This window comes from Patella vulgata, chromosome 6, assembly GCF_932274485.2.
Source record: "Patella vulgata chromosome 6, xgPatVulg1.2, whole genome shotgun sequence".
NCBI lineage: Eukaryota > Metazoa > Mollusca > Gastropoda > Patellidae > Patella > Patella vulgata.
The window spans coordinates 20,011,615-20,030,991 of NC_065884.2; the positions used below are offsets into that span (position 1 = coordinate 20,011,615).

At 33.8% G+C, this 19,377-nt stretch overlaps 2 protein-coding genes across 8 annotated transcripts in view; one reads left to right on the plus strand and one right to left on the minus strand.

Moving 5' to 3' along the window:
* Positions 1 to 19,377, minus strand: part of LOC126825114 (protein MTO1 homolog, mitochondrial) — a 76,902-nt gene that overhangs the window by 20,677 nt on the left and 36,848 nt on the right. Inside the window, exon 1 of one of the 3 annotated variants that reach the window (XM_050554602.2) lies at positions 5,368 to 5,388. The exons of the other annotated variants lie outside the window; for them this stretch is intronic. The gene's annotated coding sequence lies outside the window, so the exon portion shown is untranslated. Of the gene's footprint in view, positions 1 to 5,367; positions 5,389 to 19,377 lie in introns of those variants that run through there. 3 annotated transcript variants of the gene reach the window in all.
* LOC126825112 (neuropeptide Y receptor type 1) overlaps positions 5,969 to 19,377 on the plus strand; it is a 58,538-nt gene continuing 45,129 nt past the window's right edge. The window contains exon 1 of one of the 5 annotated variants that reach the window (XR_007681801.1): positions 5,969 to 6,050. The gene's annotated coding sequence lies outside the window, so the exon portion shown is untranslated. Of the gene's footprint in view, positions 6,051 to 7,279; positions 7,685 to 19,377 lie in introns of those variants that run through there. The other 4 variants (XR_007681798.1, XR_007681799.1, XM_050554597.2 and 1 more) reach the window with 4 other exon arrangements.

Consider the following 19,377-nt stretch of genomic DNA (forward strand, 5'->3'; position numbering starts at 1 on the left):
TTTGCATTCACTTAAAAGAACCCTTGGCTGTTAGAATTTTAAGAAGAACAAGTGAAAATTACGAATTGTTAGTCTCCAAATGACTGAAGTATTGTGTTGACGAGATGTTAAACCCCATTCTATTCCATTCATGTATAAGCGATATGTCAGGATGCTAAAAGCATGACCCTGGGAAAATATTGATATTTTGGCTCTATCTGGATAATTTTCAGATATCAGGGTGCTTGATATTACTTTAGCGAATTTTAATGGGGGAGATCTTGCCCTGCCAAGAAATTTTTTGAATATTTTAGCTTTTTGGCTTTGGAGAAATCTACAAGGTACGGATCCTAATTTCACTTGAGAAAGTTGGGTGGAGTGCTCTATTTGGTGTATTTTCAAAGAGGGGAGGCTCGGTCAAGACCATTTTAAAAATATGTTCGGCCTGGAGAAAATTGGCTATACCAGTACTAATCATACATGTACTTCTGAACTAACTGTACTATGTAGACAACAACTTATTAAATGTACAAATACCACTCATTCCAAATATGCTATAAAAGTACAAAGCAGTTGGCTAATGAAATAAAGTTGGGAATTTCTCAAACAACATAACTGTCTCGATGAGTTTTTGATTTTTTAATCTCACTTGAAAAGATTTATCAGGATAAGAATTTAACTGAAAGAAAAAAAATCTTGTTAAAACTAAAACACATCCCTGCTGATTTATCATGCTGATGGTATATTTTATTTTTATTGGCAGATGTTGATATCAAAGCAAGGAATATTGTGTACTTTTTAGTTCATGCACTTTAAAGAACAATATCACCCAAACCAAGAGATGAATCTTTGTTGAAGGAATTTAACAGAAAGGAAATTTATCTCAGGGAGACTGGTAACTAGGTTATAAGACAAACACATATTTTTAAAACGCACAAAATAAATATAACGAGCACTTTCGGCAAATAGAACTTCAGTGAAATAAGTAAATGAACGCTGATGGAAACCAAAACAAACATATCAAGTGGATGGCCCCTACCGTGGTATAAATATGCATGTCACTTTGTATACATAAATTATAATATGAACTATGTCTACATATAGTATCACAGGTGTTCAAGATGAAATCATAAAAGAAATATTTTTAATGATCTAAGAGATTAAAGAGAATTTCTACAAAACAGGTTGTTGAATCATACTGAAGTTTAAAAGTTAAGTTGCAGAAACCATCATCTTCACAAACACAATTTCAGATAGTACAAATGCATTCTTGGTATTTTATTTTTTAATTTAAATAAAATGTAGTTTTATCAATTAAAACCCTCGAAGTGAGGAGCTGCTGTTTGTGAATAGGAGTGGGATATTTTTAATTTCTTTAAACAAAATAAATTACAATGACCAAAGTTATGTGCGTGAATTCTGACAAATGAAAGATCAAATTGATGTGCTCTTATTCTATTCAATGGATTTCAGAAAGAATAGACCTATTAAGCCTCCTAATGCTTCAAAACCTACAAATACGTCCTCTTTATTTGCCTATTCACAAAACAGATGTTGCACTAATTTAAGAGACAAATCTTCTACTAAAATATCAATTCCAACCGATACATATCATGACGTCATTGGGTTCGGTTTTGGAGATTGTCGGAAAATTATATCATTAATGACTGTTTCTCAGTGTAGTCGGTGTTATATCAGGGGAATTATATGATCTAATTATTATTTTAATATTTACCCGGAATTCATACAGAGTTGAAGACGCACGATTCCCGATATTCAGAATCCATGCCGATATCGTCTTCATTTGCCACATGGCTTATTTTCACAAAGGCAACTACTGGACTTATTACGAATAATCAGCAAACTTGTTTTTTTTTTACCGGATTATCAAAATTAACATTAAATGTACTAATTACTTGGATTATGAAACACATGGCCGATTCCCAATAAGGTATGACTGTTATTGTAGTCAAGCAAGTTGACTGACTTCTTAATCAACAAGTAATAATTAACCCATTGTATTTAGCCGAAAGTAGATTTAGTCGGTTCATTGTTAATTGGCATTTTTTAAACATCAAGCGGATGAAGCCAACAAGAATGATCTTATTAAGATCTCTGAACTAGACCCTTTCCCTTGCCTGACATTACATCCTGCATAACTACATGTTCCTGCAGCAACGGCTACATATGTTTTATAACATCTGGACATTGCTAGATTGCTTTACAATTCCCAAACTTATAGCTACGTTATTCCATTTAGTGCACACATGTGAACCTTAACTACAAATCTGAGGTTGTGATACAAACACGCCCAAATCAAATATAGCGACCTCCACGGAAACCTAGACATTGAACGAACCTTGAACTCTGCAACTCGATTATCACAGGTAGACATTTTAGCTGGAAAGCGTGAGACTTGGTATTGCTTATGGCATAACCGAGGGGAAGCCAGGAAAACTTTCTTTGCCAAGCCCGGGTTACAGACGTGTCAACTAATTTGTTTTTTCCGTGAGATTTACAGATGTTATTTGATGAATACAAAAATTCCTAGATTCTCCTGTCTTTTCATTGCAGAGCTCCTGTTTTTTCATAACTGGGGGTTGACACGTCTCAATAGTGAGCTAGCACCATACTCAACAAGCCACCATGCGCGTCTTCCACTTCATAAATGCAAGGGTTAAATTGAGGGAGTTCAATTTACCCTTGCATTTTGAAGATGAATAAAACAGTACGTAGATGCTAATTCAATATATTACACAAAATGCCACAAACTGGTATTTAGGGTAATTAAAAGGTAATTGCCAAGATCTGCATCTTGAAGTACAGATAGACAATATATTCAGCCTTGTACGTGGGTGTTTCCAGATAGACATTATATTATCATCTAACTCAACAACAGTCCATCATTTTATTCTCTAATTAAGCTGTCAATATGGTTTGAGAGGAAAATAATTCAAGTTAATGTAGCATAATCACATACACAACTCGGAGTTGATCAAATTCCTCTTCTACTTCTAACTCAACCCTGATTTATGACATTACAACTACATGTAATCTACCATCATCTTCATCTTAATTACCCTTTTCAGTTAACTGGTAAAATGCTTCCAAATACATCTGATTGAGTCTTTTCCATGGAATTTAACACCTAATTTAGTTTGGCCATGGTTTCTGAACTTGGTTTTGAAACACTCGATCATAGGATGCACAGAATTCCAAGATAGCAGCGGTTGGCCATTTTGTTATCAGACATTAACAGCACCATTAAAAAGCAATACACCAGCTGGTAACTGATCGAAGAAGAAAAATAAATGGAAAAGACATTTGTACAAAATAAAAAGAAAACAGATTCATTCTAAGATATTGATGAAGAAAAAGAGAATCATGAAGAAGAAATTATACAAGTTGATATCTTTGTGGCTTACACAAACATTGGCAAATAGGTGTAGGAGGGAAGTGCATTCTTGGAGAGTTGTATCATTGCAAGCAGGCAATTAACATTCTTAAAAAGCATGTAAATATCATGAAAACCTAAAAAAAGATACTTTTCATGAAAAACAAAACAAGCCAGCATGAATTCAGCAAACAATCAGTTTTGGTTTTTTTTATCAACCAGATTCATTACACAATAAAATACACTGGCATATAAGAACTTCTGTCTTAGATCACAAAACATTTCCATTCAAGATGACAAAAAAACAAATCTTTCTTACTATATATATATATATATATATATATAGGTTTTATTTAAGACATCCTACAGATACAAAATCAAGTAGATTGGCACAAAAAACTTAAGTATCAATAAAACAGAACCACTAATCCCAAAGGGCATTCAAAAGCAAAGTCAATAAATACAGAGTGATTGACTAAAGAGTGGTATATCTGCCAAAAACAGCACCTATGGCAAGTATTCGAATTGCGCCTCTGTCTAAACATCTGACACCCATTGTTTTTTTAGATAGCTAATTCACCATAAAACTACTTCCTTAGCACCCGCTTGAGAATGGTCTTATTGCCACTGCCAGTACGTCTCAGTGATTCCCCTTGCTGAGTTTTTTTTTATGAAAAACAATCCATCTTACTATATTTATTTTTGAAATAATTATAATTAGAGAAATTACTAATTAACTACAGTTAATTTATTTTTGAAATAATTATAATTAGAGACATTACTAATTAACTAAAGTTACTCAGATCCAATCACTTGATTTGATAGTACTCCTATTAAGGTAGATAAAATGTCATGTTTTGTTTGTATGTTTGTTTTCTGATGTCTAGTTGTTTATTTAAATACAGCTTGTTTACAAGGTTTTGATGACAAGAATGATAACTCTGCAACAAATCAATAAATGTTTCTGCAACAAATCAATAAATATTTCTGCAACAAATCAATAAATATTTCTAAAGTTCAACAATCGGCTTAACAATCCTAGATTTCTTAAATGTCATCAACTCTTAGCTTGTATTTACAAGAACAAAAAATTTGTTTTACGAAAATACTTGATGGGATATCAATAAAACAGAAAATACAATACGCAGAAACACAGCAGAGGTTGATTATGTAAGGTAATTAGCATTTTTCTTGAAGAAAAAAATTAATGAATAAATCATTAGAGAGAGCAAATGAGTTAGTTTTAATTTATAAATATGACATACAAAACCCCCATTAACTTTAACCAAATAAACAAATTAAATAACATGTTTGTTTTCAGGTTTTTTTTCTCCATTTAAGTAGTTGAAAATAACCTTGTAATTTAGACTCAGATAATTGAATATAATCTAAATTGACATGAAACAACAATAAAGATGCCATGTGTGTGAGAATGACCAATTAGACAGTAGGTTTGATGATGGTAACCATCTACCTCCTGTGATTTATAAAGTTAATTATAAAGTAAGGTAGCTGATTACTCTCTAGTTAAACACACCTGTAGAAAATAAAGAAAAGATACAAAACTTATAAACAACTCAAAATCTACAATAATAAAAACATTGTTAACTATTTTTGTGATGCATATTCCACAGTCATTATATCCAGTACACAAATCTCTGAAACATTCATTATATCCACATACACATTAAATACATTCTAGTAATAATAAATCTCTGAAACATTCATAACATCAAGTACACATAAAATAATATTTTTGTAACAAATTTCTGAAACATTCATTATATCCATTACACATTAAATACAAGTTTAGTAACAAATTTATGAAACATTCATACCAGTGTACACAAAAAAAAAGTTTCGTAATGAATCTATGAAACATTCATAAATGCTGTTGATCGACATTTACATGTTTTGGGCAATATCTCATATTCACATCTTAATAAATGCTAAGATGTACTCAAATTATTTAACTTGATAAAAGAAAACAATACCAAAATATCAGCAGCATATAATCTCTTGTCTTGGATTAATAAGAGGCCCATCAAAAAAGTTTACTGTAATAGGTGGCACTGGTATTTATATATATATTGTCTGCAGAGGATGTGGAATATTGTAAAATTGTAAAATTTTCAGCAAAGTCATTTCAGTTTGTTAAGAAACAGCTGTGTAAAGGCCATTACTAGTGCACATGACAATTACCGTATGTCCTTATGACTTCCTGATAGCAGTATGACAAAATGAAAATATTTAATTACACAAGACGTAAAAACCTGTAAATCCTTTGTGTATCATAAACATGTAAAAAAATTTTTTAATTTAGATGAGAAACATTTCAATATTTGTGACTCATATCAAGTCAGATATTTTGTTCGGCCAATAATATAAGAAAGAACATTAATAAGTAAGCAATATAAAGTAACAATGGTTCATCTGTTACCAAGACGGTTGTGCGTTGGACAAAGTTGGGTCATATAATAGCCCAGCAGGGGGTGCGTCAGCTGTCAGCTTTCCCCTTCAGGTCAATATTGCCTGTGATCGAGAAACCAATATATACACATTTTAATAGTGGTGCATGTTTTTAACATAGGTATTATTATATTCATTGCGGAATATTTAGTAGATAGATCTAGGTCTAGGCATAAACAAGTTCCCTTGTTGATATAAAAAGCTAAAGGTAAGCTTGTGATTTATATTATTTTTTATTAGTTCAAATTTTATTAATTTGCAAATATCAATCTTAAACATATTTCAAAAATGTATGCATTGAGTAGTAATCAATCAATATATTTGAACGAAACACAAATTTAACGGGGAGAGGGAATGAGAGATATTGTTAAGATAATTAGAGAAAATCAAAGGGTTATATTTTTTTGTTTTTTATTCACTATAGTTCTCTTTTGACGGGGGGTTGGATGGTCGAAAGGTTAGCACATGCACGCTATATCATAAGGTCTGTCATTGAGTCAACTGACGTGGTTTCGATTCCCCGGTTTTACATGAGAAGGAGTAGGGTCGCCTGTCCAACTTTGTGGGTTTTTTCCGGGTCCTCCCATTTCCTCCTACTGCTAAAGACCCCTACGTGCAAGCTAATTATTGAAATAAAATTGAACCATGTGTTAGTCCCGAAATGACCTAGTTTGTGTCCAGTGGATGTTAAACCCCATTTCTCTCTCTCTTTTGACATAGGACCCTGACTTGGTCAAGGAATCAGAGGTTATATAACCATATCAAAGATATATAATGAAATTCCAAAACAATATTTACCGGTACTCAGTTGCAGTATTATTTTTGTTTAACACACAATAAATAACACACAGTGGTTCCCATCCTTTTTACCATTAATTGATGATCCCTTGGGACATTTTACAAATCTCTGAAGATCCACACATCTAGCTGCATTTATGCTGTTCAGTCAGATTTCCCATATTAGACTAATTAATTAGAAGTATTAGGATTTAGAGCATGTGCCACCACTTTTCACATAAATCTTATGGGCCATCCTTATCTGACAATTTTATCGATAGCCATTTTAATCAAAAACATTGTACATCAACACAGCAGAATGATCGCCATACCTTATAATGGGAAATTATGCCCGAATAAAAACAATTTCAAACTGAATTTTACTATTTTTCATGGATCCCTATTTTCCCCGTGGATCCCCCTTATCCCCATGGACCTTCTTTGATCCTCATGGCCCATCTTAAGTGTTTTTGACACATTATTCGTTGAATATTTTATAACAGATCAGTGATAAACATAAATAACACAAAACCATGTTGTCCAATCATTTCCATATTAATAAACTTCGCCACTGTTTCTTTTTCTAAATTCTCAAATGCTTTTAGTCTATTATTGAAAAGTGAGATAAGTAAAGAAAAAAAAAACTTGTTGGATGTTTATCCTGTGAGAGGTAAATTTGTTGCTAAATTTAGCCACGTGAATAGACTTGGCTGTAAACAGTAACCCATCATCTGTGATTTGTGCTACCTTTATTCTCAAATAGTTGTTAAGTGTTTCCCAGGAGTCTGTTTTGAGGACTAAAGACATTCTTTTGTTTGTAAGAGATACACCACAGTTCTTCACCCAACAGACACATATGGTTTATTCACCTTGCTTCATTCTGTGTTTGGTTTGAAAGTTCGTTTGATCGAGGTACGTGTGTGATCATCAGTTTGTTTTTGGAATCAATGGTTTATTAAGTTGAATGGTTGTGTTTATTTATATCTGATGTAAGGAGGAATGTTCAAGGGCAGACATTCTGTCCATTCTATTATTGAAGAGATGTTTAATTGGGTTGACAGGCAGGTAGGTAGTTAAAGACTGACTATAAATAACATTTCACCATCTGTCTTCCAACCGTTACTATATTATACATATTAACACGTAATAATATTATATAAAATACATATCATTTTATTATGTCATTTGTAAAGGGATTTGCCAGTAAGATTAAAATATAACCTTATAAGGTTAATGAAATAGGGTTTAACATCCCACTGTTCTGCTCCGAGTGGGCTAATGAAGACAGTGTGCTATGAGGGAAATTTTCCCCACAGCAGGCCACGGCCTACTCTTATGTCGAATTCCAATATGACCTTGGGTTTCCATCCCATCTGAATGACTATACATTGCCCCTTGCCAGGCCCTCTGTCCTTCACCACTGACAGGGGGAACCACGCCGGAAAATCCCTATGAACTTTCTTGGCAAACGCTGGGATCGAACACAGAACCTCCAGGTTAGCGAGACGTCTTACTCACTGAGCCACCATGGGTCCTATAAACTTAAAAGGCATTCGCCTATTTGTTTGGCTAGGCAAAAACCCACAAGCAAATTTGGTGTCGAAACTACGCCACTTGACTTAATCACAGACATTGTGATCTAAAGTGCATTTTTAGATCATTTGGCTTAAACCAGGTCTTTTTGGGACTAACATATAGGATATTTTTATTTCAATAATTGCACAATAAGCCATATGATCTATAAAAAAAATAATGGTATGATACAGACAACAATCCGACTGAAATTTTTCAAACAATTTTGGATGTCAGTTTTGTCAAAAATGGACATAGGTCCAATTGGTAAAAAACAATAACTAGACCTGTATAAAAGATAACTGGATACTTGCATAAAATGAGATGAACACGTCATGTCAATAATAAATTTATGTATGGGCATTGGGTTACTGTTAATTACTGTTGTGTGATATATACTCTTCAAAAATGCAAATACCTATGCAGGTTGCGATATGATAAATAGTCATGGACATTGACATGCTTTGAGAGTATGTTCACAGATGAAGAACTTATCGGTCCAACAGAACCACTGAGCTGCACATGTGACACGCAATAGCACCATACACGTGGGAGGGGTTCATTGTCAAATCTGACACTTCAAGGAAGGGTTGATAAAAACTGCTGCATGCTGGTTTATATATCCATGTTTGCTTTCCTATCGGTTCTTGCATAAGATTACTATTTAGCGTATCTTTGCTTTAGTGTGTTACGTTTAATTTGATCGGGAGACATGTTCGTCGAGGTCAACATCAACCGACAACACTGCAAGAATTGGCCGTGGCACTGCAAGAGGAGTGGGTCAGATTGCCCCAAATCGTGATTGGACGGTTGATTAGGAGCATGCCATGACGAATAGCTGAATGTCTGAGGATTGGTGGAGCAATTACTCCTTATTAAGACAAAAATCAAAAACGTCCATTTGACGGTGTATCTCTTTGCGAGTGAAATGGGACCGTCAGGCCCCCCATATGAACTGTTTATGTTCATGTGTAGGCAATTGGCGTGTTATTAACATACACTGGTTACCTCTAATAAAAACAGCAGTGCATTTCTGCATTTTTGTATCGTTTTCTGAATATCCCCTACTTTTTTTGAAGAGTATTTGTATTTTTTCTAATCAGGAATGAAATAAAATGGTGTTTATCTAGGTTATTTTGAAACTAAGATACAGTTATTCTTATTACAGTTATGTGTATCTGGACAACATTGTTTCCACATACTCTTCCTTGAATTCGAACTATAAAGTGTGAATCATAGTTATTTCATCCCATCCAGACAACTAGGCAAACATTCCTTGTCAGCCTCAAAGGCATTAACCCTAACAAGTGGGAACCAATCTTGAAAATCTATCATCATAACGCTATAGACTGTTAACATGTGGATATATAACAGGCACATCAAGATATATATACAGTAATACCTGTATCTGTTCCTTATGTTAAAACATAGCATTTGTGGTGTGATCATTACACCAAAAATTCTTAAAATAGATTTTTGCAAGAACCGTCTTGAGAAATGCGCTATGTGTCTTCTACACACTAAAACTCACTTGAACTATACACTATGTGTCTTTAACACACCAAAACACTCTTGACAAAAACACTATGTGTTTCATACACACTACAACACCATGAACAAACTCAATGTGTCTCATACACATTAAAATGCACTTGACATATTATGTGCCTTTATACACACAGAAATATTCTTGATAAACTCACTGTGTGTTTCATACACACTAAAATACCTGTAAGTAACTCACTCTGTGTCTTATCATGCATCCTTAAAATACTTAACATATTCAATCTTAACAAATTCACTATGTCAAATGTATGCTAAAACAAACTTGAGAAATCCACCATGTGTCTTCTACATGCTAGTGTCTTGTACACAAAATCTCAGCTGAATATTAAATAAGCAATGCAATTTCTTCCCATCTGCATGACATATCATTTTGTGATAAAGATGGCTAGAGTCAGAGAAGTGGCGTTTGATGTCCACTTAACAGAACTGAGGGTCATTTTGATACAATATCAATGGTATTAAAAGGGAACCTGAGAAATCCACAATACTAGACAAGGGAACTCTACCTTTAAAATAATGCTGTAAGCCTTAGCCCCTGCCATCTGTAGAAAAAGTTATCAGCCAAGTTGAAGATGAGTGTATGCATGTATTCCTAAACTAGTATTCATGCAGAACTAGAAGCCAAGGATGTATTATTTGGCAGCTTGTTCATACCATACATACTCTACTGGGATGCAACTTTACCTGAATGTGGAATTTTACATCTGATAAAATGATTATTGGAGGTTAAGACCTGGTTCAGATAAATATGGCATTTGTATTTATGAAAAGTACAGGTAAATAAACAGTATGATTGACATCTCAACTGATACACCAATCAAACAGCATGATCATAACTCATCTATTTATATCATTTGTACTTTACTTTCACTAAAACAGATCAAATATTATATTTATTGATATATTTACATCTGGTCTGTATAATTTGTTAGTTAAAAGATTTACTTTTTTTAAAGCTGATTTTATGGTAAAGTTATGTAAAAAAAATTGTGTCATTGTCAGAAATTTAGACAAGGGCACAATTTTCTGCAGACACTTCACTGTATATGGACTTTTCAAATAATAACTAATGAATGGTATGAGGTGTTCTAGAAAGTGTAAGTGTAAAAAACACATAACGAAAAGTATAAAAAGCCTAACTAAATTGCTTTATCTATTTTAACACAAAAATATTAGACACCTTAATGAAAAATAATATTAAAAAGCAATGCAATGGACAGTAATATTTTCATATAAATATCTATAAAGATTAAGTTATAATAAGTCAAGTATTCATATACAGTACTATGATTGTCTACTGATTATAATGGATCTGAATGGATAATATACTAATATTAAACTGATCTATAGATTATGGTTAAATTATAAGGTTTTCATGTAGGAACATGTTTAACTGATAAATCATTGTACACTGAAGGGTATACTATTCATGTTGATTTAATAACATCTACATGTAGGTCTGACATCAAATTATTTATATCCAAGCATCATACAACAGTGGGAACCTAACATTACTAAATTATTGAACATTCTTAAATCTTTGAAAACAAATAGCTTTTGCTTCTTGTCTAACCAAACCGTTTAGAAATGGGCAAAAAAGTGTGTTTGATGTTTACTTGACAATAACCAGATCACTTTGGGACTAACATATGGTATATTTTTATTTCAATAATTCACTTGCATGCAGGAGTCTTTAACAGTCGAAGGAAACCCACACAGAACCCATGAGGTTAGGCAAGCCATCCTATCCCTTATATACTCTACAAGCCTAGCAGAGAAACCACAAAACATCAATCAAAGATCTAATGATCTTAAAGTACACCCTTTATACCAGTTGGCTACCCTCAACCACAAAATCACACAGGCAATGTGCAGAAGACAGCTATGCTTATTTTACTGCACTGAGTAGCCATGAGACAAGCCATTGCTTACCAGTACTGAAGTTTGTATAAATTGTGTAGATATAACTACAAAACAAACTAGAACTGTGAAGCAGTAATGGCGGGTTTCACCGGTGCCACGTTACCCTAAACAAATGTCACTTCTGGTACCAATGAAATCAATAAACAAGTTTTCACATAAGCATTGCACACATCAAATAAAATGGACGCCGAATCAACCAAATCCAGCAATATCAATTCATTTTATACATCTTTTACATGTAAGTGTACAGTACTTCCGGTGATAATGAAAATGTTCAATTAGTTTTATGAAATCAGAAATGGCATAAGGCATCACATAGTGAAAATTTTATGTAAATCGAATAATAATTGCCACTTTTATAGACCAAAAACCTTGAAAAGTGACTTGTAGAAAACTGTCTATTTCTCTGCAACCGTACAAGTTAGAAACCATTTTCTGGTATCTGTATGATCGTATGGGTTCAATCTATTTGCTGATTGGAATCAAATATCATAATTTTAAAAATATTACAAATCAGACTCATTTGAATAAAATATCTGTTTTGAAGGCTAAAAATGCAGTTTTTGCCAAAATGACGTTACTTCCGGTGATAATGAAAATCTTAAGTTACTTGTATGAAATCGTAAATGGCATTAGGTATCAAACACGAAAATTTTATGAAAATCGAATAATAATTGACACTTTTATGGAACAAAAACCTTGAGAAGTGACCTGTTGAAAATCGCCTATTTCTCCGCAACTGAACAAGTTAGAAACCATTTTGTGATATCTATATGATCCTATGGGTTCATTCTATTAGTTGATTGGAATCAACTATCCAAATATTAAACAAATAACAAATACGACTCATCTGAATAAATTATTTGTTTTGAAAGCTATAAATATAGTTTTTGCCCAAATTCATTTCCGATGATATTGAAAATGTTTAATTGGTTTGACCTAGTCACAATTGACGTTACGCATCAAATGGTATCACTTTTTTGATAATCCAATAATAATTGACTCTTTTACGGGCAAAATATTGTAAAAAGTGACACTTGCAGAATTGACCATTTCTCGGCAACTGCTCATATTACAAACTAATTTTGAGATAGATTCTCTTTGTATGAATTAATGCTACAAGTTTATGAAAGTCACAAAGAAATATTTGAAAATATGAAACGCCTGAATGGGTTGTAAATAGCTCAATTTTACACCGTTTTTCACCTTTAAATCGAAATGGCGCAAAAATGAAATCAAATTTAAAAAAACTGCTTCCGACTTTTTTTGCGCCTTTACATGGCGCAACTTCTTACTTTTTACTTATTTTAAAAAAATAATATTTGCTTTCGAAAAGACGTACCTAAACGCCAAAATTGTAGTTTTGGTCAAAATTACGTCATTTCCACTACTGACAGAAAGCTTTATCAGTAATAAAAAAGTTGAGACTTTGCATCATTGAGCATATGAACTTTGTTTTATACAAATCAAGCAATAAAAAATTAACCCCGAACCCATAAACTGAATTAGCCAATAGCGGCCAAGGTGAATTATCGATACAAAAATTTTTCATATTTTTGCTCAAATCACATGACCCTTTAATTATAGGTAAAGCGCCATAAAAAAATATTCATAAATATAAAAGTTTTTTGTCAAAATTTAAATTTTCAAAATTTGGCGCCTAATATCTTCGAAGATTAATCGAAAATCAAAAATCTAAACAATCGTAGCTATTTGCCGTGTCTCAGGCTATGTCAAAATGTATCAAATGTTAAAATCGGACAATTATTGTTAATATTACGGCAATATTTCAAAAAACGACAACGCAGTGTGAAACCCTAATTAAAACTCATATTGTTCTACCTGCTGTGAGAAATATTTTACCCACTTTATAACTTGTATACCTATCATTTATGATTATCTACGTAATTATTTATTGATAAACACATGACATAAAAACAACATCTGTTCTGACAAAGAATCTGCGTACAACGATGTAGACAGAAGTTTTAGAGCTCAACATCACAAACTTTATCTTGGACAATTTGGAATTAGCATTTATAGAAGGCAGCACCATCCTTTTTGTTAGAGAATTCTGCTCTTGCCACACACAAGCCCTTGTGACAGTCGCAGCATGAGTTTACTTGGACATCTTTGTTTGTAACATGTAAATCTCAATTGTCTAAATCGTGTAAATACAATGAAATACTATTAGTATGTGTTAGAACAGTGGTTCCCTATCTTTTTAAACTTTCTCTGTTAAGTCGGGGGGAGGGGGGGTAGCCGAATGGTTTAGATCACAAGGTCTGTCATTGAGTCAAGTGGCATGGTTTTTGTTTTCCTCCCACAGCACAAGCAAATTATTGAAATATATTGAATCATTTGTTAGTCCCGAAATGACCTACTTTGTCTCTCACTGTTTAGGCAGATATCCAATATTTTGTGCCACCACTTTTCACATAAAATCCTAATATGAGAAATCAAAATATCAAAACATGCGAATGCAACAATAAATATTTTGATAACATCATACATTCCTCTTGTTTGTCAATAATTCGGGGGGAGGGTCACGGTGGCTAAGTGGGTAAGATGCTGGCTCGCTAGCCTGGAGGTCGGGTGTTCGATCCCTGCATTGGCTGAGAAAGTTCATCCAGATTTTCCGGCGTGGTTCCCCCTTGTCAGTGATGCAGGACAGAGGGTCTGACAAGGACAGCTGTCTAGTCTTTTGGACGGGACAAAAAACCAAGGTCCTGTGTACACATTGGCATGCACGTAAAATATCCCTTGACAGTTGGAATTTGATATAAAAGTAGGTCGTAGTGCCGCTGCCTGAGCAAAATGTCCCTAATAGCACACTGTATGGCGTATGCCCGTCTTCATTAGCCCAGCATAGGAGCAGAACAGTAGGACATTAAACCTCATTTCAATTCATTTCGTTTGTCTACAATTCACAATCTCATTCATTTTTACCAAATATGTGGTACATCAACCTACAGCAAGATGATATCCATTCCTATTATGGTAATGTGGTTCTGAAGTCAGCTACTTAAAATCAATTGTCCAAATGTCAACAACTTTAGTTGCCTATCATTTGTTCATGTTCCACTTTTCACCCAATTAATTCATGGAACAACCCCCATTGATGCCAGGCTGGGAAACATTGTGTTAGACGGGCCCGTATCTACAGGCGGGCGCGGGGGGGCATGGCCCCCCCCGCGTGAAATGCTCGCCCCCCCGCTCAGAAATTGCTAAAAATCATTAAAGTATACACAGTTCCTTATATTAACCTAAAAAAAACTAGGCTTCCCTAAGCAGAAGGAGGTATAATTCAGGCGACTATGCGCATAGTAATCCCACGGTATCTCATTACTTTATAAACCATTTTTTTTGTTCTAATCTAAAATAGTTTTAAATAAATTTAAAAAATCACGATTTTTTTTTTGTTTGAATACTTATTTTAAAATGCTTATTAGACGCCTAGGTAACTACATAGCATGATGATTACAACAGTCTGTTAGAATGACCTTTCCGAAAATTTCCTCAAAATGTTCGCCCCCCTACTGAAAGGTAATGCCCCCCCGCTTAATGGTGTCTAGATACGGGCCCGGTGTTAGATAATGGTTGAATCGTCTACCGTCTGGTGATGGATAAGGATTTGAAATATTGTGTTACCAATTGTATATTATATTGAGGAGTAAGGTACTAGACACACACCAGTGATGAGAAAAATTAAGAAAATCCAAGCAATTACCAAAGTTTAATTCAATGAAGCCAAGACTGATGCCGGCAAAGAAGTAGTGTGGCTCTAGGTCTTGGAAGGCCAGAGGTGGGGACACACTTTACAAGCCCAATCTCTGGAAACATTTATTTAAATAACATTTTGGAAGGAAATATATACTCTTTTGATGGGTGTTCGAGCTCTCTAGCAGCTAGCTCTGAGTACACTCCTGTTAGAGAACTATATGACATATATATATATGCTTTGACATTTGTGATATGACCTAATGTTAATCATATGAGAGAGAGCAAGACAGCTGCTACAATGTAGATATAATTGTCTAATACTTATAGTTCGTTGGTCTTTAATTGAATCCCACACAAATAAAAACTATTTATATTTGCTTGTGGCAACATGGCTTTAAGAGGATAAAACAATGTGATTGAAATAAACCACCAGTTACCTGTGTCTAGTGGCAATTCTGGCATCAGTTCAAATCTTGATGAGAAAGTAAAGGAAACAAGGGTTAAAAGATGTGAGGGACATTTGGCGAGTTATTTTGGTGATTGAAAAACAACACCATCTAGTCGGATGAGTTTGATGTTGAAATAAGAGTATCAAACTGTGCATATTTAGTACACTGCTCAGACTATATGAAATAGTGTATGAAGTCCTACTTTTATGCACCAACCAGGCTAATAAAAACATGTATATTTTCCAAGCAGTGTACTAAAACCAACATGAGAGAAATTTTTACCTTAAATTCAAAAATTTTTTTTACATGCACGCCAATCGAAACATGGGTACACATTAGTGGAACTTTCTCAGCCAATGCCTGGATTGAAACCGGGTCTACCTGGTTAATCAGCCAGCACCATCCTCATTGAGCCACTGTGGCTCCTGAATGATCTCTTATTCAAAACACCCGGATTCAACTCAATTGTAAAATGAAATGAAATGAAATAGGGTTTAACGTCCTATTGTTCTGCTTCGATTGGGCTAATGAAGACAGGCTTACGCCATGCAGTGTGCTATGAGGGAAATTTTGCCTGGACAACGGCGCTACGGCCTACTCTTATATCAAATTTCAATTTACAAGCATGCCAATGTGTACACAGGACCTCATTTTTAATCCTATCTGAATGACTAGAAAGCTGTCCTTGTTAAGCCTCCATCCTGCACCACTGACACAGGGAAACCACACCGGAGAATCTCGATGAACTTTCTCAGTCAACACTGTGAGCGAACCCACAACCTCCAGGCTAGTGAGCCAGTGTCTTACTCACTCAGCCACTGTGGCTCCCCCTCAAATGTAAAGATGTTCACTAATAACAACATGAGTTAACTCAACCATGCCCAAATGATCACAGTGTAAGCTATAGGCCCTGTTTAATATCATATGCCTGAGTTGAGATTATATCTTGTCAATCCGTATTTGATCGCAGAAGAAGAACTTAGAAATTGCCATTATTGAAAACTGAATGAAGTCTAAGCATCAACTGAATAGAAATTAGAATGATGGGTTGAGAGGTTTGTAGGGCTCACATGTATCATGAGGTAATTAGGAGCCATAACTCAAACCATAAATTGATACTAAAAATTACATTATATTTATCAGTAGGCCCTGCCTATGTCCCTTGTATATTGGAATTGAAATAAGAGGAAACTGGATACACAGTTTTCCTATTCCACATAGGTAAAATTGCCATGATGAAAGTTGTATCCAAATAATCATTACAAAATGACAGATGTAGTAAGTGTCTTGACAAAAACCAATTTAATCAGTTAAATATTTCCTTAATGTTATTATCCTCTGGAGACCTGTTCGGGCAACAATTTTTTTACTGTCGCATAGGAAGATATGGATTAAGGCAATTTCGATTTCGGACAGAATCAAATTTCAATCTTTGATGGCAAGTCAACCCTTCAGTATTCTTCTCCCAAAGAATGTAGAATTTTGGTTCAATTGTATTTATATTAAGTGGTCTAGCCACTGAAATGAAAGAATTATATTTACAAAGGGAGTTAAGTAGATAAAACTGGTCAATGTTACCATCGATTTAACACTTTATATCAACCTCAACAATTAACTTATACAAGTAATACACAATAGGAAGCTGTTTCATTTCTCTAAATTAGGTACAAGTTACTGTGATTTAAACAACTGCTACTTCAGTTCACCGGTAGTACAAACTAAATACAAGATAGGTTAACAGGCAACAAAACAGCAGCTAGATTGTCCAAGCAGTCGACAACGGTTGTCGCATATTTATTCTTTTGTGTGTAATGGGTGCATTTACAAGACACTGATATCAATCTCATACAGATCAGATGCCGTCAGAGTGTTCACAATGTTCAACAAAGTGAAACAAGGGCCATAACTTTAGAAGTTATAATATGGAAATTGTTGAAATTCTATAGGCTTCTTCGTTTTACTAATCTAAATAATGCAAATGGATTTAATACAGATTGGATGATAACTTTTGTCGTTAAAGCATTCACAAGGGGTTTAACAAAGTGAAACAAGTTCCATATCTTTAGAAATAATTAATGGAAATTGCTGAAAACAAACATTTTTCTCTTTGTTTTACAAATTTAAATAATGCATACAAATTTAATACAGATCGGATGATAACTTTAGTCATTATAGCATTCAGAAGGTTCTACAAACTGAAACAAGGACCATAACACTAAATGTACTTAACGGAAATTGTTGAAATTAAGTAGGCTTCTTTGTCTCACTAATTAAAACAAATCTAAAATTTCAAAAAGATCAGATAATAATGTAGTCTAGAGTGTTCACAAAACATTGTGCTCTACGGACGTACATACATACGGACGGAGGTGTTGACAATATATGACCACATTACCATGTGGGTGTATAAAAACAGCATTGCCAGACAACCATACACACCCACCGGAAGCATTCTTTAGCAAAGCAAGAATGTCATGGTATGCTATCAGGTAAAACAATTCCCCAAAACTCGTGAAATTGATGTATAAATTTGATGGTGTGCTCTTTATGACTAATTGGACAATTCCAGCAAGCCTGTAAGTTATTTACTATATCTTAGTGACCAGGGGTAATAACTCTGAAATAAATTGTTTGTTGCATGACTGAATTGGTATATGTATATGATTCCTGCTGATGACTACTGGTAGACAACGATTAATACAAGTTCAAAGTGGCTTTTGGCTTCTGAAATCAAAGTCTCTAAACTATCACGTTATGCATAAGAAATGACAGGTGTCCAAGCATGAGGCATAGTTAAATAATATCTTTATTTCCTTTTATCTTTATGTTTCTGACTTAATTCACTACATATACATATCTTACATACAGTCAGAGCTGTTGATTGGAAAAGCGTGAACAGAAAAGCATTTTCATTGAATGTTAAGAGTACACAATAAGAACATGATGCAATGGTAAAACTGTTAAACAAACCTGTATGCAGTAATATATAAAATATGGAATATAAAATGATTAAAAAAAAAAAAATTAAAAAACATCTGATTTTAATCAGAATGAAGGTCATACTCTTTCAAGAACACTTTCCATCACTTAAAATTTATTTGGGAAATACCATATATCTGACCATTTTAATTTAGTGCTGCATTTACAAAATGCCTCTGAATTATCTACATTTTTAAAGTCTGTTTGGTACATCTGATGTATTGTAATTTTCAAACAAACAGCAGATCTGTTTAGAAAGAGAAAATGGCCTTAAGACTAATGACTGTGGTCTTAATGTGCATTTTATTTAATGGAATTCATTCATCATCTTCTTGTTTTCTAGATAATAAATACATCTATTAATACAATCTGTTAGAGCTCAAGGCAAATTCAGACCAACTGACAAAATTATTGAGTAGCTTCAATTTCATGACTTTCACAATAAAATCAATAAAGTCCACAGAAATTACCAGTCAACTTTCCCATTATTTTTTACTTATATCAAACAATGCAACAGACCAATGAATATTTTTTTTTTCTGTGAAA